Source organism: Eubalaena glacialis, chromosome 11 (assembly GCF_028564815.1).
Source record: "Eubalaena glacialis isolate mEubGla1 chromosome 11, mEubGla1.1.hap2.+ XY, whole genome shotgun sequence".
NCBI lineage: Eukaryota > Metazoa > Chordata > Mammalia > Artiodactyla > Balaenidae > Eubalaena > Eubalaena glacialis.
Genome location: NC_083726.1, coordinates 43,926,027 through 43,953,265, shown reverse-complemented (window position 1 = coordinate 43,953,265; position 27,239 = coordinate 43,926,027). Strand labels below are relative to the sequence as shown.

The window sequence follows — 27,239 nt, the reverse complement described above, 5'->3', positions numbered from 1 at the left end:
TTGCAATGGACTACAGTGCTGTGTGGTAACAGACACTACACAAAGGGAGTCTGGGGAAGAGCAGGACGTTTACAAGGAACAACACAGAGCAATGGGGGGAGGAACTACAGTCACAGGGCTTGATGACTCTAGAGGTGGTAGGACCTGCAATTATTTATTATAACCATGAACCCTCTTCTAGATCATTCAACATAATGTTGCTGGGAAACCAGGTTAGTCAGCTGCAGGGGGCTGGGATGGAGTGAGGGGGCACTGGACAGTACCTTTCTTTGCCTTCCTTAGCAGAAATTCAACATTTTTGTCCTGAAAGAGGAAATTGCCAAAAGCACATGCCCACTTAAATTCAAAGTACCACCTGAGTGAAGGAAATATGATTATGGGCACCTAAAAATATTTAAAACCTAGGACTTCCCTGGCGGTCCAGTGGTTAAGATGCTACACTCCCAATGCAGGGGGCATGGGTTCAATCCCTGGTCAGGGAACTAAGATCCCGCATGCCGCACAACACAGCCAAAATGATAATAATAATAATAAAATAAAAATATTTAAAATCTGAGGAATACTAATGATATTCCCCTCATTAAACAGACTTTATAGACCTTATCATTAGAGAAAACTATAATCACTAACCTTCTGACTCACTCAAGTTGGGACAGTGCAGTGTGGTGACAAACCTGTGCAATAAAAACAAACAAACAAACAAAAAAACTAGCCAGCTATAACTTATAGTTTAAAGGAGCCCAAAGCTTGAAGAGCACAAAGTTACCCAGTGGGTCCTTGGGAGTGAGGGTAATAGGGCCGCTCCAGCTTCCACCCCTTGATTCCTGGTCCCATGTAGTCCTCCTATTGGGGGCATATCCTTGCAGAATATTGCCTCTAACCTGGCATGTTAGCTGCACCTTCAAAAGACCATCCCAATGCTTTCTCAGGCCAGAAGTTTTTGCATGGAGTGATATGTCAAATAATCAGTGGCTTCCATAGTCAGTGTCCCCCTCCTGAAAATCCTCCATTGTGAAGTGAGACCTCTGACGGGATGCTAGCTTGTGTGGTATTCTCTTCCTGTGGATCAGGCACTCCGGAAGTCCACACATGGTGGTACTGGCTAAGACTCTGAGAGCAGGAAAGTCAAACCCATACCCAGAAAAAATGTCAGAATGGGTGTCTGTTCCAATGAGAATGAACCACTGGCTTTTCCAGGATGGAAGGAATCCAATGTAGTCAACTTGCCACCAAGTGCCAATTGGTCTCCTCAAACAATAGTGCCATGATGGGGACACAACATTCATCTCCATTGTTGGTAGATCGTACATAGAGAGATACCTAGGTCAGCATTGATAAGTGAAAGTCTGTGCATTTGAACCAATGTGTGGCATACGTGCCTTTTATTTGTCCATCATGCTAATTCTGGGTGCACAAAAAACAAAGCCTGGCTAATGTCAATTGATTGAGCCAATTTGTCTACTTGGTTATTCAATGCCTCTGGTGGGCATTAACCTGTAAAAAGTCTCACACACCATTCCCACTCCACTCCCATATCTCCATTCACATTCCTTTGCCCCAGACCCTCTTATTTCTGATCTTTCAATCCTTTTTCTTCTAAACCCCTAACCTCTGGTCAGGCATTTTCTACTGTCCATGTATCCATATTAATTCCCATCTCAGGCCACTCATGCTTCCATACAAAGTGGTGACCAGGTAGACCACTCAAAACTCCGCCTTCAAGATTTTCCCTTACCACTGTCTTTCAAGGCCACCCCTGAGTATGGCTGTAATGTAGCCATTGTACATTTTCAGCTTGCACTCACATGCCAAGTCAACCAATTGATAAGTTAAGATTTGCCTTTTTTCCTCACCTTTATCTAGAGATACAGGACCCCCCGCTCAATATAGTCATACGTGTGAGTTGAGAGAGGGGTTTTGGTGTAACTGTGGTGAGTGAAGTGGACATCTAAGTTGCCCGCTCATGTAGCTTATTCATGTCCTCTGGTCCTGCTTGGATCAGTAACAGAGCTTTCCTGGATTTCTGGATACAGTACTTGTCTCAGTGTACAATATAACACAGATCCTAGGGCAAGGACCATACATCAATCGTGAGGAGAGAGAAAGATGCAGTGGTGAAAGAGTAAAAGGTGTTAGACTAACAAATCAGTAACAAATTCTATTATGAGGAATACCAGAGTCTATGGATGGTATGAGTGAGTAGGTAACTCTGCTGCTGCATTAGGAGAGAGTAAGGAAGTGTTCATTGAATGGAAACCTTGGAGTAGTCAAAGCTGAAAGACACAGGAAAGTTTTAACAATACAGACTTCCTTGGGGCACAATAGGAAATTGTACTTCTGGCTGAAAGCAGAGAGAGTGCTACAGGAAAGAACATTGGGCTTTGAGACCAAACCATCCTTGATCCAGCTACTCACCGTTTTCCCTTTGAAGTACAATCATAGACATTCTACAGAGCACACTCAAGACTACAGTTGACCCGTGTATAACACAGGTTTGAACTGCCCTGGTCCACGTATCTGTGGATATTTTTCAGTAATAAATAATACAGTACTACATGGTCCATGTTTGGTTGAATCTGCTGATGCAGAGCCATGGATACACATGGCTGACTATAAATTATACATGGATTAACCCCCACGTTGTCATGTAAGCTACTAATGAGGGACTCCAATAATTTTAAGATCAAAGATTCCAAGAAGAACCTGGGCATTGTCAGAAAAGCATTTAAACAAACAAAAAAAGAAACAAGCAGCTCATCAAAGAGAATTGATTAAATGGAAATGATATATTCAGAAACCTGTCTACAAATAAGAGGAAGTCACTTTCCAGGAGCCAAGACTGTCCTTGTGAGAGGATTTACTTCTGACATTGAAGGCTTGTACTACACCGTGTGAGTTTCTGTATTCAGGAAATAAATAAATAAAACGTGAGGGAACTTAGTTTATGGATGGCAATGCTTGGTTAATGGAGAGAATTTGTGTCTGAAAGAATACCAGCTAACTGAAAATTTCTAGTAAAAGGAAAAAAGATGGGGTACATCAGCAAAATGGACAGAGATATATACGTGTGGCTAGCATAAACCCCCTCTGAGATAACTAGATGAGATAGATAGATAGATAGATAGATAGATAGATAGATAGATAGATAGACAGATATATTTACGTATACATATAATGACTCAGTCAATGACCAGTGGTCTAACCACTTGTTTTGGCAAGTGGGATACAGGGAACCAGACTTTAAAATAACCTCATTTGGATGCTGGACTTAACAAGAAAAAGCCATGAGCTTTATCTAAAAATACAGATTAGTCATGTTGATGCCCATCAGTCACATTTAGAGGAGAAATCTGCTCGTGATTGAGATAAGATATATATGTTCATGTAAGCTTTGGCAGTGTTAGTTTCCTGAGATGGGTGTGCTCAGGGCTGTAAGCTATGTTTCAATGGACATATCTCCAGAAATTGCTCTTCTTCCTTGGGATTGTCCAGCTTCTAAACAGCCAAAGACATGTTTATATTTCAGTCAGTAAACAGGTCCCAAGGTTACATGGTTTATCACCCATGGGAGCAACAAGTTATAAATAGGTTTTCTCTGGTATTGACAATTTTTTTGGTTTTGACTTTGTGACTGGGGCCTTGACAAAGACAAAAAAGGCTAAAAGACAAGACTATCCACAAATACAGACCCAAACTTAGATATCATCAGATCAGGAAGTAGCATTTTATAGCACAAACAGTATAAGAAAGGAAGGACAGGGAGTTTCCTGGTGGCCTAGAGGCTAGGATTTGGCACTTTCACTGCAGAGGCCCAGGTTTGATCCCTGGTCAAGAAACTATCCCACATGCTTCATGGCATGGCCAAAAATATAAAAAGAAAAAAAAAAAAAAAGAGGAAGGAAGGACAAGGAAATACAATAGTGAAATAATCCTCTCAACAATTCATATCAAACACAAAGTGGAGGAATAAGTAAAAATTTAAATGGGCACTTTAAGCAATTACTAGCCAAAATAGGAGGAGTGATAGAGCATTAAGTAATGTTCCAGATTAAAAGAATGTGTTTCAATTCACGTTGGAGGATGATAAAGGTAGATCACCAGTTGAATTGTTTCTAAGAGATGGAGTTGACAATGAGGGGATAGAGATGAAAGATGTAACTCATATCATAATTACCCAGGTAAGTTTTTAGACAATTGTTATTCCAGTCATTATATTAAGAGCAGAGATTCAGTTATATGTCTCCAAGATAGAAACATTAGAATTCCAGTAATCTGTGACTTGTTATACAAATGTGACTACTAGGATTTCATTAATAAGAGTGATAGGCTGGATCAGCCCTGTCTCTCATAACTAAGGCAGATATCATTCTCACAGAGTCTCCCTACCCAGGGTAAGGGAAACTCCATGGAGTTTGGAATGTAGGTTGGAATGAAGAGAGGAGAGAGTTTGGTCATACCATATTTGCTGTTCACCATTTGGAGTATTTCTGAAGTATATCTCCTCCAATAGGGCAAAGGAAAGATGCAGATGGAGAATCAGGCAACACTAAATTGGCATTTTAAAGAAGTAGAGAACAAGAGAATGTGCCCTAAGCATTCTTACTCTGTATGTCCGCACCCCTTAAGGAAGGATCTTGAGAGAAGACTCCAGCACTGATTCAATAACTCTGAGTCTATTGCTATGGACTTGGACAAAAGGCAATCCCTGTATGGGCAATAATGAATGAACATTGTGAATGTGTCAATTCCTAGTGCAATAGTGTAATTTGGAAATAGAAGTGGGAATAATAGCTTATTTAATCAGTGTTGAGATTTTTCCCCTAAGAACCCAGGGGGAAAATTCCCTGACAAAATAGCCAGCCAGACCATGAACAAAAATGCAAAGCAGATACCATGTTTTAGAATACATCAAGGTATTGAAATGTATGCGAAGTTCCTAAATACAATGGAGAGGATTAGAAAGTGGCTTACACTATATAAATGACTACATTTTGTGCATAAAGCAAAATAACATTGCTTTTGTAGATGGTTTCTAAATCCTATATAAAAAGTATAGTCTTGGCATAACTTGGTGCAATGATAATTGGTTTAGAGGCCATGAATCAGAATAAAAAAGAAAACTGATTTTTTATGAATCAGAGATATAATAAAGAAAAAAACAGTAAAATGGGAGCCCATGAAGAGTTTCTGTTTCTGGATCCTGGTCAAGAGTTAGAGCTGCAGAAGCTTTGTGAACATGGACAATCTAAACTTAGAAAGTTTTCAGACAGTAGGGTTATGGACAGCTAATCCTTTTAGATAGTTGGAAGAACTATTGATAATGCCAGGAGATCAAATGTCCATAGTTGGGGACAATGGCTGGGGATTCTGGGATCACAATTTAAGGGAGAACAAATCCTGACTCACTTTGGGTCAACAGTGACATAGCAGGCCATTAGTGGACCTTGTGAAGTGAGATATACCCCAAGAGAATGGCTCTCAGGCCCATCCTATTTTCCCACTGGTGAGACTAGCCTTACTGCCTGATAATGCCCCTATTGGGAGACAAGTCTCAATGTACCATGTGTTCCTTTCTCATATTAATAAGATATATCTAAATACTATTTAATGGCTGCAAAAATGTCTACTATGTGAATGCTCTCTACATCACCTGCCTCCTTTTATTGGGTGTTTGTGTTCTTTCTAACATATTACACGAACAACAGAGGCTATTGATTTTCCTGCTCCAAAGGAGATTCCCTACTACTTGAGTTCACTTCTAACTTGATGGGGACATGGGAGAAATTTCTTCCTTTATGCCCCGTCTCCACATAAGTCCTGTAAAGAGGGGATAATAAAGTCCAGGACTGTTCAATTGTAAGTTTTCTACAAGTGACCAGTTGATAGGAAAAGAGAGCAGGGACAACGGGTCCTAAGTCCCTTCTGCTTTGCTCACTGGTCTCCTCCAGACCTTCCCCCAACTCTGTTTTGTTTTGATTTGGCACCCTGGTTGTTCCCCTCTCTAATCCAGGGCTTATATCTAGGGCTGACTTAGCCAGTAGGCACAGTAGGCAAGGGCCTAGGGCCAATTACACTTTCAGGGACCCATGAAAATGTTTTAATTTTAATTTATTTTAAAATCAGAAGAAAATTGATATGATAATAATAATAAACATATAATGACACATCCAACCTAGATTATATTCACCTTTACACCAACACAGTTATAAAATATAATTTTCAATATTTTTTATGATGGAGGGCCTACGAAGGTAAAAGAGCCTAGGGACCAGCCCTGCTTAGATCTAGCACCGAGGTTGGTAATTTCTTTGAGTCTTTGGTGTGAGTTTGGGACATAAAATTATCCCTTGAGATACATGTGAGAGAAAATAGGGAGAAACAATTAGATAAATATTTTGAGATCAAGCCCTGCCACAAACACACATATCTGAGCACTTGTCCAATTATTTCCTTGGGATAAATTAACTGGGATATCGAGAAATACAAATGCTGAAGATATTTGATTTGTTTTACCACAGTAACTGTTCACAAAATGATAACAATTTATACTCCTATAATTAGTGGCTGAGATTACCTGTTTTTCACCTCTCGTCCAATGTAGAATGCTATCATTGTTTTTACTGTCTGTAAATCTGATTGATTACAAATGCTATCTTCATATTTTAATTTATTTTTTAAATACTACTGAGGTAGTACTTTTTTTTCCCTTAGGCTTATTGACCATTTCAGTTTTTCTATTGTTTGTCTGGATTTCTTACCCATTCCTCAGCTGGAGTTTTTATCGTTTTCTTATTGATAAATAAGACTATATTTAAGAATGATAACCATGCTATATCACGTGGGTAGCAATATCTGTCCACAGTTTGTTACTTGCCTTTATGTTTGTCTGTGGTGCTGTTTTAAATCTCACTGTCAATAACCCCAGGCCTATATTCTTATATCTCACAAAGAAAGAGGGGCAATCTGCCTTACCAGCTCCAGCCCCAAACTCAAGAAGTACTGATTGGCTTAGCTTGGATCATGTTCTCATTCCTGAACTAATCACCATACCCAGAGAATGCAGAGAGAGACCAAGCAAGACTCTGATTGGCCCAATCTAGGCTCTGTGCATATTCCAGTACATGGAGATGGAGGAGCAGGGCATCATGATAGACAGCCAAACCCTGGCTACACAGAGGTAGTAGATGGGAGGGTTCTGTATACAGAAACCAGAAACACCATAGTTACTACAGTTAATTGCAGCAATGTGCCACTGCAGTTTTTCCCAAATTGATTGTTGCCTTGAAATCACTTCTTGAATAATCAGTTAATCCCCAGATATGTTAGGCACATACCAAGACCAAAACAAATTTGCACTGCAATTCTGGCCAAATACAATTTTGAATTCGAAATTTCTGCAGTTGAAAATGCTGAATTTAAAAATTTAAACAGACTTCTTTACTAGATACTACAAGAATTCTCAGAGACTTAGGCAAAATGTGAATTAGGAATCTCTAAAGTGTGTGTAGGAGTAGAAAATAACACAACATTGTAAAGCAACTATAGTCCAATAAAAATTTTTTAAAAATTACACATCATAAAAAAATAAAAATAAAAAATAAATAAAGTGTGTTTAGAATATGAAGAGCTTTTCACCCTTCTTACCATTAAGTACTTTCTCACATATCTGCTCTGTTTTCAAGAGAATACAATTTGATAAAATGCTACCATATATTAAATTCTTATAAACACTTGCATTTATTTTTGAACTTTTAATTTTATTCCACTGATCTGTCTAGTTAGGTTAATGGTAAGAAATGGATTATACTGAGATGATGGTTAATTGTATGTGTCAGCTTTACTGGGCTAAGGGATGCCCAGATAGCAGGTGAAACATTATTTCTGGGTATGTCTTTGAGGGTATGTCCAGAAGATATGAGCATTTGAATCAGTAGACTGAGTAAAAAAGATCCCGTCACCAATGTGGGTGAGCATTATCCAATTTGCTGAGGGCTCCAATAGAACAAAAAGTTAGAGGAAAGGTAAATTAGCTTTCTGCTTGAGCGGGGTCTTCCATCCTCTCCCGCCCTCAGACATCAGCACTCCAGGTGCTTAGGCCTTCAGACTCAGATTCGGACTTAAAACCATTGGCTCCCCTAGTTCTCAGGCCTTCAGGTTTGAACTAAGACTGTACTGCCAGCTTTCCTGAGTCTCCAGCTTGCAGATGGCAAATCATGAGACTTCTCAACCTCTGTAATCATGTGAGCCTATCCCTCATAATGGATCCCTTTCTACATATCTGTATACGTCCTGTTGGTTGTGTTTCTCTGGAGAAGCATAATACAACTGAGATGCTGTTAACCAAGAGACCTAGTAGTATCATGGCTATCTCACTTCCCTCCATTCCTCAACACACACTCCCTAGCTGAGTGAGAATTATGGAAGGCAATGTAACTCTTTACTGTTAGCAAAGACTTTGTCCCCAAGCTCCCACTAAAGAACCATAGTGAGCTTGATTAAGCTATGTCCAACTATGGCCTGTGCACTCTCTCTCCCCAATACCTATCCCTGGATCTCAGGATTTAGCATTGAGTAGAACTGAAAGCCATGCCAGAGGAAACAGAGCAAATGAATTTAGCACATGTATATCCCAGGCATATCTTAAGTGAGTAAAGACGGAAGTACTACAGACTCCAGAAGGAGATGTCCCCAAGCATGGAAGAAAAGTAGTGAAGAGATCACACCCATGTTTATTATGACTTTTTTTCCTTTGAATGCTCCATTCCAAATAACATGGCCCAGCCAGTGCAATGACGTATGACTAATGAAGTTTATTTTTTTCTAATTTTTATTGGAGTATATTTGCTTTACAATGTTGTATTAATTTCTACTGTACAGCAAAGTGAATCAGCTATACATATACATATATCCCCTCTTTTTTGGATTTCCTTCCCATTTAGATACACCACAGAGCATTGAGTAGAGTTCCCTGTGCTATATAATAGGTTCTCATTGGTTATCTATTTTATACATGGTATCAATAGTGTATGTATGTGAATCCCAATCTCCCAATTTATCCCACCCCCCTTTCCCCCTTGGTATTCATATGTTTGTTCTCTATGTCTGTGTCTCTATTTCTGCTTTGTAAATAAGATCATCTATACCAATTTTTTCAGATTCCACATATATGCATTAATATACAATATTTGTTTTTCTCTTTCCTACTTACTTCAGTATGACAATGTTACTCAGTATGACAATCTCTAGGTTCATCCATGTCTCTACAAATGACCCACTTTCGTTCTTTTTTATGGCCGAGTAATATTCCATTGTATATATGTACCACATCTTCTTTATCCATTCTTCTGTTGATGGACATTTAGGTTGTTTCCATGTCCTGGCTATTGTAAATAATGCTGCAATGAACATTGGGGTGCATGTGTCTTTTTGAATTATGGTTTTCTCTGGGTATATGCCCAGTAGTGGGATTGCTGGGTCACATGCTAGTTCTATTTTTAGTTTTTTAAGTAACCTCCATACTGTTCTCCATAGTGGCTGTATCAATTTACATTCCCACCAACAGTGTAAGAGGGTTCCCTTTTCTCCACATCCTCTCCAACATTTATTGTTTGTAGATTTTTTTTTTCTTTTTTTCTTTTTTTAAATTATTTATTTATTTTTGGCTGTGTTGGGTCTTCATTTCTGTGCGAGGGCTTTCTCTAGTTGCGGCGAGCGGGGGCCACTCTTCATCGCTGTGCACGGGCCTCTCACTATTGCGGCCTCTCGTTGCGGAGCACAGGCTCCAGACGCGCAGGCTCAGTAGTTGTGGCTCACGGGCCTAGTTGCTCCGTGGCACGTGGGATCCTCCCAGACCAGGGCTAGAACCCGTGTCCCATGCATTGGCAGGCAGACTCTCAACCACTGCGCCACCAGGGAAGCCCCATTTGTAGATTTTTTGATGATGGCCATTCTGACCGGTGTGAGGTGATACCTCATTGTAGTTCTGATTTGCATTTCTCTAATGATTAGTGATGTTGAGCATTCTTTCATGTGTTCGTCGGCCATCTGTATGTCTTCTTTGGAGAAATGTCTATTTAGGTCTTCTGCCCATTTTTTGATGGGGTTGTTTTTTTTTTGATATTGAGCTGCATGAGCTGTTTGTATATTTTGGAAATTAGTCCTTTGTCAGTTGCTTCATTTGCAAACAGATAGAGAGATATACCATGTTCTTCGATTGGAAGAATCAGTATTGTGAAAATGACTATACTACCCAAAGCAATCTACAGATTCAATGCAATCCCTATCAAATTACCAATGGTATTTCTCACAGAACTAGAAAAAAAATTTTTACAATTTGTATCGAAACACAAAAGACCTCGAATAGCAAAAGCAATCTTGAGAAAGAAAAAAAAAAAACGGAGCTGGAGGAATCAGGCTCCCTGACTTCAGACTATACTACAAAGCTACAGTAGTCAAGACAGTATGGTACCGGCACAAAAACAGAAATATAACCAATGGTACAGGATAGAAAGCCTAGAGATAAACCCACACACCTATGGTCACCTAATCTATGACAAAGGAGGCCAGAATATATGATAGAGCAAAGACAGCCTCTTCAATAAGTGGTGCTGGGAAAACTGGACAGCTACATGTAAAAGAATGAAATTAGAACACTCCCTAAAACCATACACAAAAATAAACTCAAAATGGATTAAAGACCTAAATGTAAGGCCAGACACTATAAAACTCTTAGAGGAAAACTTAGGCAGAACACTCTTTGACATAAATAGCAGCAAGATCTTTTTTGACCCACCTCCTAGAGTAATGAGAATAAGAACAAAAATAAACAAATGAGAGCTAATTAAACTTAAAAGCTTTTGCACAGTAAAGGAAACCATAAACAAGATGAAAAGACAACCCTCAGAATGGGAGAAAATATTTGCAAATGATTAATGAAGTTTAATAGTCCTGCTTGGGGTGGAGTAAAAGGACTAGAATGAATATGAGAAGTTTGAGGCCAATTTGTTCATTCTTACACTGGTAAGATTCTTATTCTTATTCTTATAGTAATCTAGTACATTTTCTCATCTTTCTCAGAGGAATGTCTCCTTATCCTTTCCTTTTTCAAAATTTTTTTGCTATTCCCAATCTTCTGAATTGGGGTTATTTTGTCAAGTTACAAAGAAATCATTAGTATCTTTAATTGGGATTATTATAATTGTGATTGTATTCAATTTATATTATACATTAGTGAAATTGACACTTAGTGTAGTTTTCCAATTCAAGATATTAGTTCCATATTTATCCAATGTATTTTTGTACTGTCACTCATGTCTTAGTTGCTTTTCTCTAGGGGACACTATTTTTGCTCTGTCTCTTGGCTCCTTTTCTTCCACTCTTTTTTCTATTTCTTCCCCGAGGCCTTCTTCCCCACATTCCTTGCTTTTTCCTCAACTCCTGCTGTCATGATACATTACTGTATTATAACCAGGTAGTAGAAGTGTATGTATATATTTGAGTCCAGCTTAATAGTTTTATAATTTATGCAAAATTATTAGGACTTAAATAAAAGTTAATGGTCTCAATTAATAGTTCATTTAATGTCAAAGGGACTTTTGCATAAACATTATTCTGTACCTATTTTAATGCTAAATTTATTATTTATATTCTAATAAAAAATTATGACCATTAATTTTATTAAACTTGTATTAAATATTTACCTCTCCTTATAAAATAGATAATTGCAGCTTTAGAATGAGGTGTTCTATTGAACTATTTATATAACTTAAAAGCAAGACAAAAATAGTATTTTTGTAAATATAATAACTTAAAAACTTTGTCCTATTCTAAAATCTCAGTACTCTGTGTTTATTTATTTATTTACTATTTCTACTTCTGATTCCCTTAGAGAGGTATAATAATGTTTATGTTGCTACCCTTCCAGGATGACACTCAAGAAAACTTTCCTCTAAGCAGCTTCTATCTTATTATTGTCCTCTCAAGTTCTGGAGCTCAAGAATTAACATCCGGTCTTCCCTGGTGGTGCAGTGGTTAAGAATCCGCCTGCCAATGCAGGGGACACAGGTTTGAGCCCTGGTCCGGGAAGATCCCACATGCCACGGATCAACTAAGCCCATGCGCCACAACTACTGAGCCTGCGAGCCACAACTACTGAGGCTGCGTGCCACAACTACTGAAGCCCGCACCCCTAGAGCCCATGCTCTGCAACAAGAGAAGCCACTGCAATGAGAAGCCCGCGCACCACAATGAAGAGTAACCCCCGCTCGCCGCAACTAGAGAAAAGCCTGAGCGCAGCAACGAAGACCCAATGCAGCCAAAAATAAATAAATAAATTTTTTAAAAATAAAAAAAAATAAAAAGAATTAACATCCCTCAAATCTGGGTTGAATGCCATGTTAGCTTCCTAGGGCTACGGTAACAAACTACCACAAACTGGCTGGCTTAAAACAAGAGAAATTTATTCTCTCACATTTTTGGAGGTTAGAAGTTCAAAATTAAGGTGTAGGCTGGGCTGTCCTCCCATTGAAGCCTCAAAGAGATTAAGCTTCCTTCCCTCTTCCAGCTGCTAGTAGCCCAAGGTATTCCTTACCTTGTGGCAGCATGATTCCAGTCTCTGCCTCTGTCTTCACATGGTCTTATCTCTCTTTGCCTGTGTCTTCACATGGAATTCTCTTCTCTGTATCTCTTCTCCACTTCTTATAAGGACATTAGTCATATTGGATTACAGTCCATCCTAACAACCTCATTTTAACTTGATTACATCTGTAAGGACCCCATTTCTAAATGTCATTCTGAGGTTCATGGGGTTAGGGCTTCCACATATCTTTTGAAGGGGCTCAATCCAATCCATAATAGGTGCCTTGATTGGGGATGCTGATATTTCTCTGAATAACTTCTGTTAAAGTAGCTTTTATCTTTCAGCCTCCTACACAAAGCAGAAACTAGCTATCTCCATCGTATCCCCAGTCTGATATAGGCACCATCCCTTCCTTTCTTTTTCTTCTTCATACTTAGAATGTGGATGTGAAACTGTAGATGGAGCACCTGTCTTGTGACCATGAGATAAGAAGCATGAGTGGAAAAGCCACATGCTAAAGATGATTAAGCAGAAAAATAGGAAGAGCTAGAAACATTGACATCGTGTTGCCACTGCACCAGCCCTGGACTCCCCACCTTTGGACTATTATTTTAGAAAAAGTATAGCCCATTGTAGTTAAGCCACAGTAGATGAGTTTTTGTGCAACCCTCCCCCCCTTCAAAAACAACCTCAAAACAAAACCACTGTGTTAATGGCCTGCTTCCCCTGACCTAATTGCTCATGCAAGCTTAATGAAGTGAATAATGTTTATCAGTGATTTAGTATTGGCACATCTTAGCAGCTCAACACAAGCAGCTGGCATCTTACTTTAAATAACAAATAGTATATGCTTTAGTTCTGTTTTTTGTTTTCTTTCTGTTTTAAATCATTTCCACACCTATTTGCAAAGTCGTCAGTTACAGTCTCATCGGTGACAGGTGTCCGCCTCACAAAAGGACTATCAGTACCAGCTCACTTGTTCACGTGTCTGACTTCATCTTTGCCGACTTTGATTCTAGATGTCAGACAACCTCAGACACTGCCCACTGACAAATTTCCTGTTTTGGTTTCTGATTTGACTGGCTAAATTTCTCAATCCTTTCTTTCTGCCTGGTTCAGCTTTCCTAACACTGACTTTGGCAGAAGCTTTTAACTCTCCTTACAACAGTCAGCCTCATGGCATCCTGGCTGAGCCTACCTATAATGAGAAAGGCTGACTGAGAAAAAAAAAGAGACAGAAAACAAAAATCACCAATATCAGGAATAAACAAGGGACACTACTAGAGTTCTAGAGAAATTAAAAGAATGATAAGTGAACATAATGAATACCTTTTTGTCAATAGATTCAACAATTTAGATGGAGTGAGCAAATTCTTGAATGAGTCCACTTCCAAAACCAACATAAGAATAAAGAAAAATATTTGAAATGGCCGCCTGTCAAAAATTGTGAAAGGTCTGAGACTGTATCCTGCCAGCAAGTTAACAAGTTAGTCAAGGATACTTAGAGAAAATGCAAGATTTCTGGGTCAGAGACAAAGGACAGTATTTTACTCACAACAATGATAGTAAAGCTTTTAAAAACATTTTTGTTTCTTAAATTTTATTTATATTAAAGATATACATATGCATACTTTAAGAAATCAAATAATCCTATAAGGCCTGTAATAAAAACAGAGCGTAGTTGCCCAGAACCACACCTGACAAAACATGCTTTAGAAGATGCTTTAGTAATGAAACTGAAAAAAAAAAAAACAGTCAAAGGAAACAGCTAAATTGCTGTTGAAACCACCATTTCCTTAGAGTAGAGCAAGTTCAAAATAATTTCCTTCTCAGAAGTGAGAAGTTAACTAGACTAAAATGTGTAGCTAGTTGAATAGTGTTAACATTGGATAAGTCTCAATGCTACAAGATTATATTGGCTACATTATCTCTTTGACCATTTATATCTTGTATTCCTACCTGTAAACACTCAGTTTATATTTAGAATGCCTAACAAATTTAACTCAGGAATGACTAAATCTAGCAGTGTTATTCAGTATAATGTAAGCACTTCATAAACACAAGCATTAATCTATTAATATTTATTCATTTCTGAATGTTTATTGATTTGGAAAGTGCATTTATATCGTGTTTGAATTTATAATGATTTTGAAAACGTGGCCATCATAATTATCTTATGATAACTGGCACTGTATCAGAAAAGGACTGTTTAAAGAAAACATACATTAAATGAGGATCAAAAATTCAAAATAAAATGTGGGAGAAAATTATTTAAATGGGGTTTTCTTTTAAAAAAATGAAAGTGCAAGGATTAAGTGTTAGTGATAAGGGAATAGGAATGTTTGAATTGGAAGTAATTGTATATAAGTTTATTAACAAATTTGTGTGTGCCTTATGACTGCTTTAGACCTGTGCCACCTTGTAACTGTGGTGACTTGAATATGAATACTTGGCTAATGAGGATGCTATATTTTAATTGTTATGCAAGAATATGTTAGGACAGAATCTATAGAACCTTCTGATAATGAGGTGGACTAGGCTTGTCACTAAGTTCTTTCTAATTTTAATCTCAGATTGAGAAGAAACTAGAATTTACTATATAGAATTTACTATATATTTTTATAATTTGGAGAATTATAAAAAATGAAATATTCTTATAAGTACAGTTTTATACACAAAGTTCCTAGGTGATAATTAATATTCCTTAACTCTATCAGTCCATACTTTTGTGTTAGTCAGTATATTCATACTGATCATCATGGGTTATTTACTTAAAACATCACTGTCTAAAGAAATATAATGCAAGCCACACGTGTTATTTTAAATTTTCTTGTAGCTACTTAAAAAAGTAAAAAAAAGCAGGTGAAATTAATTTTAATACTAGATCTTATTTAGTCCAACAAATTCAAAATATTATTTCAGCACGTAATCAATATTAAAAGTATTAAGGAGATGTTTTATATCCTTTGTTTCATACAAATTCTTTAAAATCCGATGTGTATTTTACATTTCAAATACCTCTCAACTTAGACTAGCCACATTTCAAGTGCTCATTAGCCCAGGTGGCTAGTGGTTACAACACTAGACAGCACAGATTTAAGGACTGAGCTCTTGAAAGTGCTTTAGCTCTAGAGCACATCTTATCCAATATCCAAGTAAGCTTCTGTTTACTTTCTATGATTTGAGGTGGGGATTCCAAATTAGAGGGTGTATGGACTGAATGTTTGCATCCCCTCCAAATTCATATGTTGAAGCCCTAACCCCCAGTGTGATGGTATTAGGAGGTGGGGCTTTTGGGAAGATGAGGTCATGAAAGTGGAGCGCCCATGATGGGATCAGTGTCTTTTCTCTCTCTCTTTCCCTCTCTCTCCCCCTTTTCCTCCCTCTCCCTCTTCACCATGTGAGGACAGAGTGAGAAGGTGACCTTCTGCAAGCCAGGAAGAGGGCCTCACCAAGAGCTGAACCAACTGGCACACAGATGGTGGGACATCTCAGTCTCCAGAAATGTGAGAAATAAAATTCTGTTGATTAAAACATTGGGAAGAGCTGATTAAAAGCAGTGATGGGTTGTTACAGTGTGGACATTCTAATGCACACCAAGGTGTGTGAGTCATTGGTGTAAAGAAGAGAGATAACCTTAAGTTTAATTCACTTCTTTCATTTACTAACTGTGTGAACGTGAGCAACTTACTTAATGCTGGCCCCCAAATGTAGCTGTATAATACATACTTTCCAGGACCATAATGAAGTAGACATTAACTGAGAACAGGCTGGGCCACGCGATGCCATGTCATGGATCTCTGTCTTGTGAATGGACCATAGTCCATTCTGGCAGAAGATACCTGCCTCTTGGAGTAAGTGGAGTAGTCCAGCATGCAATTAGCAGGCTTCCTCAGTCTTGGGCAGGGCAGAAGCTAAAGGCAGAAAGCGAAGGCACAGTGCTAAGGTAACTGCACGCCAGCTCCCTCAGCCTCTCCACGTGGCAGCTGATTTTCTTGCACACACTCTGCAGTTTGTACAGAGATCTTAGCTCAGCTGCTGAGGCCAGTAGTATAAACACTGAAGCATATGAGTCATTCTCTGAGGTCACCCCAGCAGAGAGGCCCTGAAGGAACTTGACGGAGTACACGGTAAAAACTTCTCTCTTGCCTTACGAAATCAGAACAGCATTACTCCATAGTGAAATGGAAAAGGAAGCACCAGGCAGACTTTTACACTGATATTGAGTTAACTCAAATTTGGACTCTTATGAAATTAAGAAATGCAACAAGAGGAGGTGAACCCTCAGTAAATGTTTTCCTCTGAAACATATCTATGCTAAAGAAAGTGTTTAGAAATATTTATAGAAAGACAAGTGCAGCTATGTTTAAGAGTTTAGAAATGTTATGTTAGTCAATTCTCATGTTAACATTATCTTTGAATTCATACTTTTAAAAGTGACCACTCTGTTTAAGTATGAGCAGAATTGATCCCAGTGCTTATAACTTTGTTTGGGTGCTGTTTATTTTGCCATATCGTACAACAAATCAAAGGCAAAATTTAGAAATTCCACTGTGGCCTCCTCTTTGGACAAAATATGCCTCAAAGTCAGCTAAAGTTAGGAGATGATAAACTAAAATCCAGCATAGAAAGGGAGAGAAAATGGGAAGCACTCAAATATGCATATTGACAAGACACTCTCCCTGACCAAACTCTTTAGTCAGACTTCTCTAAACCCTGTTCCTGACTAAGCCTTGACTTTGCATCCTTATCCCCATCCTTGCCAAATGTGCATAGCCCAGTTTTAGCAAGAATCCTGCCAAATCAGTTTAGAGAAAATCTCCCCCACTCTTCAGATCTGATCACTCTAAATAGCTCATCAAATATCTCCTCCCCCACCCTTGCCACCTGATTACTCTGGCCTGCTACTAGTAATTTTCCATCCACCAAATCTCTCCCTCCCCCAACTCTGTTCCTTGGCTATAAATCTTGGCTGCCTTGTATTCTGAATTGAGCTCAGTTCTAAACTGAAGTCTCTTCATGGAAGCAACCTAAATGTCCATCAACAGATGAATGGATAAAGAAGATGTGGTACATATATACAATGGAATATTACTCAGCCATTAAAAAGAATGAAATAATGCCATTTGCAGCAACATGGATGGATCTAGAGATTGTCATACTGAGTGAAGTAAGTCAGGAAGAGAAAGACAAATATTGTATGATATCGCTTATATGCGGAATCTTAAAATGATGCAAATGAACTTATTTACAAAACAGAAACAGACTCACAGACTTAGAGAATGAACTTATGGTTACCAGGGGGGAAGGCTGGGGGGAAGGGATAGTTAGGGAGTTTGGGATTGACAAGTACACACTGCTATATTTAAAATGGATAACCAACAAGGACCTACAGTATAGCACAGGGAACTCTGTTCAGTGTTATGTAACAACCTAAATGGGAAAAGATTTTGAAAAAGAAAAGATACAAGTATATGTAAAAAAAAAAAAAAATTGTTCCACCTCCAATAATAAAGGGTAAATTAAAACAAAAGGAGGGCTTCCCTGGTGGCGCAGTGGTTGAGAATCTGCCTGCCAATGCAGGGGACACGGGTTCGAGCCCTGGTCTGGGAAGACCCCACATGCCGCGGAGCAACTAGGCCCGTGAGCCACAACTACTGAGCCTGCGCGTCTGGAACCTGTGCTCCGCAAAAAGAGAGGCCGCGACGGTGAGAGGCCCGTGCACCGCGATGAAGAGTGGCCCCCGCTTGCCGCAACTAGAGAAAGCCCTCGCACAGAAACGAGGACCCAACACAGCCATAAATAAATTAATTAATTAATTAATTAAAAAAAAAATAACTGAAGTCTCTTTTCCCCTATTGCAATAGTTTCTGAATTAAATCTATCTTTCCTGCTTTAACTAGTGTCTGGCTCTGGTTCTCTTTGACAATATGCACAAACAGGTACATATATACACATAGTTCTGATGTTAAAGGTCATATATGGTCTCAATGTCCATATGATGATGATGGAAGTATAAATTAGTACAAGTTCTGAGAGGGTAATTGGACATTCTGTATCTGAAATCTTTATAACACTCATACCTTGTTACTCAGTAATTCTATTTCTAGGAATCAATCCTACTATATATGCCTTATATATAAAGATATCCACAGCAGCATTATTTATAATAAAGAAAAATTGAAAAGAATCTGAATATCCAACAATAATTTGCTATGTAAGTTATGAGGCACTCATAATGGTTTGAGGAAACATTGTGCAGCCCTCAAAATGTTTGTGAAAAGTCATAATAACAAAAAACATACTTATGAAATGGTGGTAAGTAGAGAAAAAAGCAAGATACTAAATTGCATAAAATTATGCCTTCATTTAACAAATTTCTGCACGTGTATTATATAGACATTGAAAACATACATATGTATGTGAATGTATATATATGAACGTAAAACACTGAAAGAAGTACACCAAAATGTTAAAAGGTGGGGAGGGTCTTCTGAGGTGGACTGATAGATTTTTTTTTCCTCCTCAAAAAGTCAGGATTCTTGGGACTTCCCTGGTGGTCCAGTGGTTAGGACTCTGCACTTTCACTGCCAAGGGCCCAGGTTCAATATCTGGTTGGGGAACTAAGATCCCGCAAGACACTGGGTGTGAGAAAAAAAAAAAAAAAAGAAGTCAGGATTCTTAGTTGCAAACAAAAGAAGCCACTCTGGCAAAATTAAGCAGAAAAATCATTTACTAAAACAAATAAGGTAGCTGACAGAATGATTGAGGGGGCTGGAAAAACAATCCCCAGACTCAGCTTCCTAGAGCAATGCCCAGGTCTGGTTGATAAGAAAACCATCATCACTGCTGATGCTATGTAAGAAATGCCAACAACAGGACTTTTCTACAACTGCTGGCTGTCAGCAATTCTAGAAAGCTGGCTGTCAGCAATTAAACTGCAAACCCCAGAAGCTGTATGTGTCTGATGCCACCCATCCAGCAAAAATGGAAAAAATGCGGAGGCTATTTCCTCATGTTGCTCATCTCCAAGTGATCAGAGGAGTGACATAACTGACTTACACTGTAAAAGGATAATTCTGACTGCTGGGAGGAGAACATAAGGTAGGGGACAGAGGAGGAAGCGAGAAGACTGCTTAGGAGGTCATCGTGATAATCCAGGTGAGAGGTGAAGATAGATTGGTAGAAGGGGAATGGTGAGAAGTGGTTGAATTCTGTATATATTTCAAGGGTGACTCCTAGATGTTGGCCTGAGAATTTGGAAGACTGGGCTGTAATGTACTGAGACGGGAAAGATCATAGGTGGAGATTGTAACCAAGCAACGGGCTGGTGTGCCCGCAGCGCAGAAAGCCAAACTCTGACAGCAGGTGCTTGGAGCAAAGTAAGGGTTTATTGCAGGGTGATTTTGCAAAGCTTTGTGGTCTTATTTTAGGCAGTTGTGAGCAAGAGACAGTGAGGTGTGTGTTACTAATCTAACTTGATATGGCTGGCTCTGCTTGAGAGGAAAACTCTGGTGTCTCAAGAGGAAGCAGTCTACACTGATATCAGCTACTTCTCCTCCTCATCAATGTGATCTGAAGGTCTCCAGCATTTGTACCAGAGCAGATGTCAGGTGTAGTCTTCTTTAGCTGTGAAATGTGTACCCAAGGCTCAAGCCCCTGAAGTTTGACTGCCATCTAGGTAGTGAGGAGGACCTTTCAAGGAGATTCAAGGGTAGTCTTTGTTCTTACTGATTCCAAATCAGAAGGATGGGAAAAAATTGGAAATGTTTGTTTGGAGAGTCCAGATATTTGAGGAAATTAGAATTCAGGATCCAGTCCAATTTACAGATATGTACAAATCCACAAAGATAATTAACAGGATTAGAATCTAATATAGAGAAAGGTAAAAACAAAACTTTTCTCTCTACCATCCCCCCCATTTTTATCAAAGATAACCTTGGTAAAACTAATTTGTTTGCATTAAACTTGGCCTGATAATTTATATTGACTATATAAGCTCTTTTTAAGACTGCCTTGCTGAAACAAGGTACCAGGTTGATTTTTCCAAGGGGCTTTATTGGCTCCATAAAGTCAACCTTAGTTCCTTAAAGCTGTCTGGTCATATCTGAGTCTATGCATATCTCTGTCAAATATGACAATCCAGTCAAATCCTGGTAATATAGCCCATGTTTTCAACTGTGTCCTGTTACAAGCAGAACAGATTCTTATTGAACTTATGCAAATAACTAACTGTATTGCCGTGAGAAGAATACTTAAGGGTTTCCAAATTCTGGAGGGATCAGGTAGGGAGAAAAAGTAAATATTTCATCTTTGTTTACAAAGGTATCCTTTACGAAAATGCTGCAAGACATAGATAGCTTGAGAGAAGTTTCTTTAAATTTGGAAAAGCAAAACATGAAAGAATTGGCAATATTTAAAACAGAAAGTCATAAAAATTATAATCATCCTCATCAGTTTATTCAGTCTGATGTAATTAATACTTGTTCTGCTTGAATCTAGTTGTTCCATTAGTTTTGGAAATTTTACCCAGTTCAGTTTTATGATCTTAAAGTTATCAGAAACCTGTACTTGTCAAAATCCTTTGCATGAATTTCTCTGAAGATGAAATATTTTTGCAGAAACACTTCTGCAAAAGCATCTGAGTAAAACAGTAACTCTGTAAATGACAAAAGACTTTTGAAAAATGTTCATTATTAAAGATCTGATGAGAGTGCATTATAATGGAATTTTCAAGGATATTCGGTTATTTCTGTAACACATAATGTTTTATGATAATATCTGATCAGTTCACCCAAGATGGTCGTTCTCTTGCTCTCTGTACAGCCCTTGCTCCTAGTTCTGCTTTACCTACACCCTCCTCACAGGACTGATCTTTCCTCTTAATCATAGTTTCTAATCAGTAAATGCCTAGATACTTGTCCCAGGCCCCAGCTAGTGATTGTTCTAAAGATTAGGGATAGCTTATCAAAGGGACAGACAGTTAAGGGCAAGCTCCTCTGCTGTTCTCCCTGATAACCAAAGAGCCAACCTGAGGTCAATTCCCTCTATAACTGGTAACTTCTCCCCTTTGCCCCAGTGCCCCCGCCCCTTGCCCACCACCCCATAGCAACGACTACTGCCATGTCCTGCCTGCTGTCTGTCACACACAGTGGAGTGTTGCTCCAGGACCTTGCTTCAGACACGGAAGATCCCCCCCTACCCACTAAACCATTGACATCTCTGTCACTGACTCTGTAAGAGGGAAGAAACTTTGTATTCTGTTTCAAGTTAATCACTAAAAGGATGTTACCTATAAGCTTAAATTATACATAAGGGTCCATCTGTGGGAACTCTGCCTCCCAGGTAATGAGCATTAAGCTAAAATACCTTTGTTTAGCTCACAGAAAACATCCTGACCAGGCCCACCTGTGAATGACAGCAGGAGGGAAGAAATTAACACATCCCCTCCAGAGGCTGATGGGAACCAGGAAATGCGGGACTTTACTTCCTCCCCTTTTAGTATAAAAGAAGCTTGAATTCTAACTCAGGCAAGATGGTTTTTTGAGAGAGGAGTTCATCGTCTTCTTGGTCTGCTGACTTCCCAGGTAAAGTCGGCATTCCTTGCCCTAACAATTCCTCTCTTGGTTTATTGGCCTGTCATGTGGCGAGCAGTACAAGCTTGGACTAGGATACAAGTTGTGGCACAGCCAGCCAGGATCCTTGCTACTCCTGGCTAGCCGGCCGGATTGGGGAATTTTCGGGTAAGGCCCTAGCAGCTGCGGGATCACTTGTGCTGAGGATCTTCCCTTCAAAATTCCCCAAAGCCAGAAACTAGCACAATATTGTAAAGCAATTATACTCCAGTAAAGATATTAAAAAAAAAAAATTCCCCAAAGCAGCACCAGCTGCCCCAGTGCTTGGCATTTGGAACAGGAATCAACGTTTGGGAGCAGCTGACAGGCTCCATGCAGTAGGGTAAGTCCCTCCGGTGTGTACAACTGGAAACTTTATTTCCTCTCCATCTGGGGCTTTTTCTCCAGAACAAGCAAATCTGTTTTGTATTTGAGTAGGGTACCTGTTGGAGAGAGGAAAGAGTTTTTGGACTTTTACCGGATTTGTGAACTTGTTCATTTGTTTATTTGGATACTAGCATTTGTGTGTGCAGTTTGTGTTTTGTTGGTCTTGAATTTCTGTCTTTAAAAATGGGGAATGTTTCAACTATCCCTAAAGAAAGTCCTCTGAGGCGCATTTTGGATAAGTGATCTGATTATAGCTGTGAACTCATGGGTGAGAGGAAGATGCTGTTTTATTGTAACAATGTGTGACCACAGTACCTGTTCGGATCTCCACAAGGGGTGTAGGCAGGGTTAGCTTGGGACCCTGTGCACCATGTACTGCTACTGTAGCTGTGTTAATTATGTTGTTTATGGTCTCCTGTGTCATTGGTATGTGTAAAACCCCAAGACCAAACTTGAGGGTTTATTTAGGATTTTCTGTTTGCCCTTTGGGTTTTTCATTTTGTTTAGTACTGTTTCTCCATTTACACCTGATCTTGGGTGGTCTCGGCCTGCAGCGGCTTGAAGCAGGGTTTCGGTTCCCGGCCAGTGATTGAGGTCGGGACACAGCAATGAGAGTACCTAATCCTAGCCACTAGACCAGTGGTCAGTGACAAGGCCCTGGCCCTATGGCTTTGCAGAAAAAGAATTCCCACAAAGACGGAAAGTAGTGAAACAAGTAAAGTATTTATTAGGAGAAAAAAGAAGTACAGTACATGTGGATAGACACACGGGCGGGCTCAGAAAGAGAATCGCACCCTCGTGGCAATTTGAATCACTTCTATGGGGCATTTCTTCCGGATTTCCTTTGGCCAATCATTTTGATTTGCCTGGTTCAAAGTCTGTATTGAGTATAGCTCAGGATTTTCCCATGTGTGCACGCGCATCTCTTAGCCAAGATGGATTCTACCGAAGAGGCCTAAGGGTAGGTTTGGCAACTTGGCATCACTCCCCTTTTGACCTCCAGGGAGCCCTTCTGCACATGTGTAGTCGGGAAGGTCTCCTGACTTCGAGAATGAAGAATTCGTGGTCTCTTATCTTCTATCTGGGCAGGGCCCAGCTTCCTCTCTCAATTGTCCTGTTATTCTGGTCTCGGAGTATCGAACTCTGACCATTTGCCCTGAGGGCCCATCTGTCTCCTGCCTCACACCCAAATCAGCTTTGTGATATTTAAAACTTTTACTGATGTCAAAGGGAGGAAAAGAACAGGAAAAAAGAAAAAAAAACCTGTCCTTGTTGAAGAGTGAGACATTCCCAGGAAGAAAAAGTTTCCACTTGGTTCCTAAAATCAGCAAAAGCTACAAATAGAAATAGACGTGTCTTTTCCATAAATATTAGTAAAAAGGGCTTAGCCATCTAAACAGGTGAGCTTGATTTGTCTCATCTGCTAGAAACCCAATTTGAATCCAATCTGTTTTGTAACTGAGTTTTACGTTGTTGTATCTGATTCATGGCTGAAATTTTGGAATGGGAGCTATGAGGTCTATGTTTGTAGGTGTGTTATAGATGTGTGGCATTACCGATATTAATTTGTGAAAGAGCTCTGCTTGATTGACTTAAAGGAAATTAAGTGCTTATATAAATGCTCAAAATATAAAACTGGCCAGAATAAATTTTGGGTTCATGTGATCTAGGAAATATTCAGTATTGAATTAGTATCTAGTATTAAAGTTAGCTTGAGCTTGTTGGTTTGATTAATACAGACCTATCTTTAGGGTTATCAACATTAAGTATAATACTTTTATTGCACCCAGGTTTACTAGAAATCAAATAAGACTTTATTATTCCTGTTACAAAGTTTGTCAGCAAGAAAAATAACAATACGACAAAGCTTTTAAGTAAATAAAATAGAGGTAAATGAGGTAAGAGTTTTAGGTGAACTCTATAGGAATAATTATGTTTTGGGAATGTCTATCTATAATAGTCTCTCCAGATTTTTATAACTTTAAACTAAGTTAAAAGAAGAGAATTCATTGACTATCTGGGTCATTTCAAATAGGACAAAATATTAGAACGTAAGTTTATCAATCAGGAAACGCTGGTATGACAGTTTACAATTACTTGCATCTTGGTTTTCACTAGAGATTAAGGTTTTAAGGTTAAGAATTATAAGGGAAACATTTCAGTATGAAAAACTGTAGGATGTTTGTCTTCAGCAAAGAATGAATGAGGAATTGAAACAGGAGGGAAGAGGACAGAGCACAACCTTTGGAAGAATGACATAGCCCGAGAACATGACATAAACTGATTAGAAACAAATGGGTCCAAGATGGCAGACAAGTTGACTTTCACTAGACCTTGAGCCTCAGTTTAGCTCACTGTAACACATCAGCAAGCTAAATGACACACCCACAGGCACCATGACAGTTCTAAGTCTGACCCTAAAGGTCAAAAAGTGAGCGGTGGCCCAACTTCTGGTAATCCCCACCCCTTCCCCAAAATAGCTGGAATATTCCTCCCACTCATTAGCCTATGAAATTACCCACCCCTATAAAAACTGACAACTCCATACCCTGGTGCCTTTTCTCACCTTCTGAGATGGCCCACACTCTGTCTGTGGAGTGTGTTTCTCTCTAAATAAATCCACTTCTTACCAATCACTTTGTCACTCACTGAATTCTTCCTGTGATGCGACATCAAGAACCTGATGTTTCATTAAGTCCCAAAACCAGGTGTGTGATCTCAGTTGAAAGACTGTGGGTTTTGGCTGGGTTCGAGTCCTGGCCACGTGGGTTCAAGTCCCAGTCTGACGTGCATGGTTTCAGCATGAAAATACATTTTGTTAAAGGGAAAAAGGTGGTTCTGTCCTAGAGCTGGTTGTTTCTAAATGGAAAAGAAAGGAACAGATGAATAAGGATACAGGAAGTTGTGGAACGCTTGTGCAGGAGGAACGCTGAAAGAGTTTTGTGCATTGTCAGGATTGGCTAAGGTAAGATTGAACTTAAGAAATAGAATTTTAAAGGTAAAGTGGTACAAAACCTGAATTTGGTTCTCTAAGAGGACAAAGTTTTCTTGAAATATTGAACTTTTGGTAACTGAGTTTCTTTAAGTGATCTGTATTTGCCATTGAGATCTTTTATTATCACTGGTTAAAATTTTTGATATATATATATTTTTATAAATATTTATTTTTGGCTGTGTTGGGTCTTCGTTTCTGTGCGAGGGCTTTCTCCAGTTGCGGCGAGCGGGGGCCACTCTTCATCACGGTGCGCGGGCCTCTCACCGTCACGGCCTCTCGTTGCGGAGCACAAGCTCCAGATGCGCAGGCTCACAGGCCCAGTTGCTCCGCGGCATGTGGGATCCTCCCAGACCAGGGCTCGAACCCGAGTCCCCTGAATTGGCAGGCAGACTCTCAACCACTGCACCACCAGGGAAGCCACAATTTTTGATATTTTTGACAAGCTTCCCAAAGATCAAATTCTAAATGAAGCTCACTTGACCTCTAGTTAACTTTTGAGATTTTCCAAAGGGTCCCTGGAACACCTCAAATTATTTGGATTCTGTCCATCTCAGAGAGAGGAATATTAAACTAACTAGGCTTACTTGGTATGTTAAATTACATGGGAAGCACTGTCAAATAAATGGTGATAAAACTTCTTAGATTGTATCATGGGTAAACACTTAATATACACATTCTGGAAATTATATGGAACTTCTAAAGTCCTGGAATATCCTGGTAAATGATATCACTAATAATTTTAGTAATTATCTTAAACTGTATGTCACAGCAGTAACCAAGTTTCTTTTCAATTGCATTGTAATCCCAGCTGGTTGATGCCAAAGCAAAAAGGCATCCCTTTAATGGTTAGAGATGATCAACTGCTATTTATGGTTTTACAGTGGCTTTTGAATGACTATAGCAATTTTGTACAGAAGCAGGGAAGAATGATGAAATCCTTTATGTTCAAGTATTTGTCTTATTACATCAGGGAAAATAAAAAGAAGGGAATGAGAGTGAGAATATGTTGCTTCAAACCTAACTCCACTGACTGAGCTCACGACTTCCCCTCCTTCTAAGGATCAATTAGAAAATCCTGTGTTGACATAGAGAACTGACTTATAGTTGCCAAGGGAGGGGGGGTGGAGGAGGGATAGATTTGGAGTTTGAGATTAGCAGATGCAAACTATCATATATAGAATGGATAAACAAGGTCCTACTGTATAGCAAAGGGAACGACAGTCAATATCCTGCAATTAACCATAATGGAAAAGAATATGAAAAAAAGTTATACATAACTGAATCACTTAGATGTACAGCAGAAATTAACACAAAATTGTAAATCAACTATACTTCAGTAAACTTAAAAAAAGAAAAAATCCCGTGTTAGTTTCTAGGGCACAGGGACTTGGTCAGGTATCACCATCTAAGACCCCACAGGGCACCCAGTTTGGGCCAGGAGCCACTCCCAGGGCAGGGCACTTTCCATTCCTGTTACCTCACATGAGGGCTAAATGCAAATGACCAGCCAGCTGGGTTTCTCAGACTTATTTAACTGGAAAGATTGCAACACTCATTTATAGGGAGGATCCTCTACACCTGAAGGCCAACTGGCAGCACCCACAGCTGAGCCAAATTGGAGCCCCAATGAGGGAAGAATGCCCTTGTTAGAGCAGTACTTAGTGCA

General features: G+C 39.2%; 1 protein-coding gene across 2 annotated transcripts in view; it reads left to right on the top strand.

Moving 5' to 3' along the window:
* The first annotated feature begins 19,670 nt into the window (after positions 1–19,670).
* The window catches only part of GLIPR1 (GLI pathogenesis related 1), a 44,744-nt gene continuing 37,175 nt past the window's right edge, over positions 19,671–27,239 (top strand). For both annotated transcript variants that reach the window (XM_061204208.1, XM_061204207.1), the window contains exon 1: positions 19,671–19,738. The gene's annotated coding sequence lies outside the window, so the exon portion shown is untranslated. The remainder of the gene's footprint in view (positions 19,739–27,239) is intronic.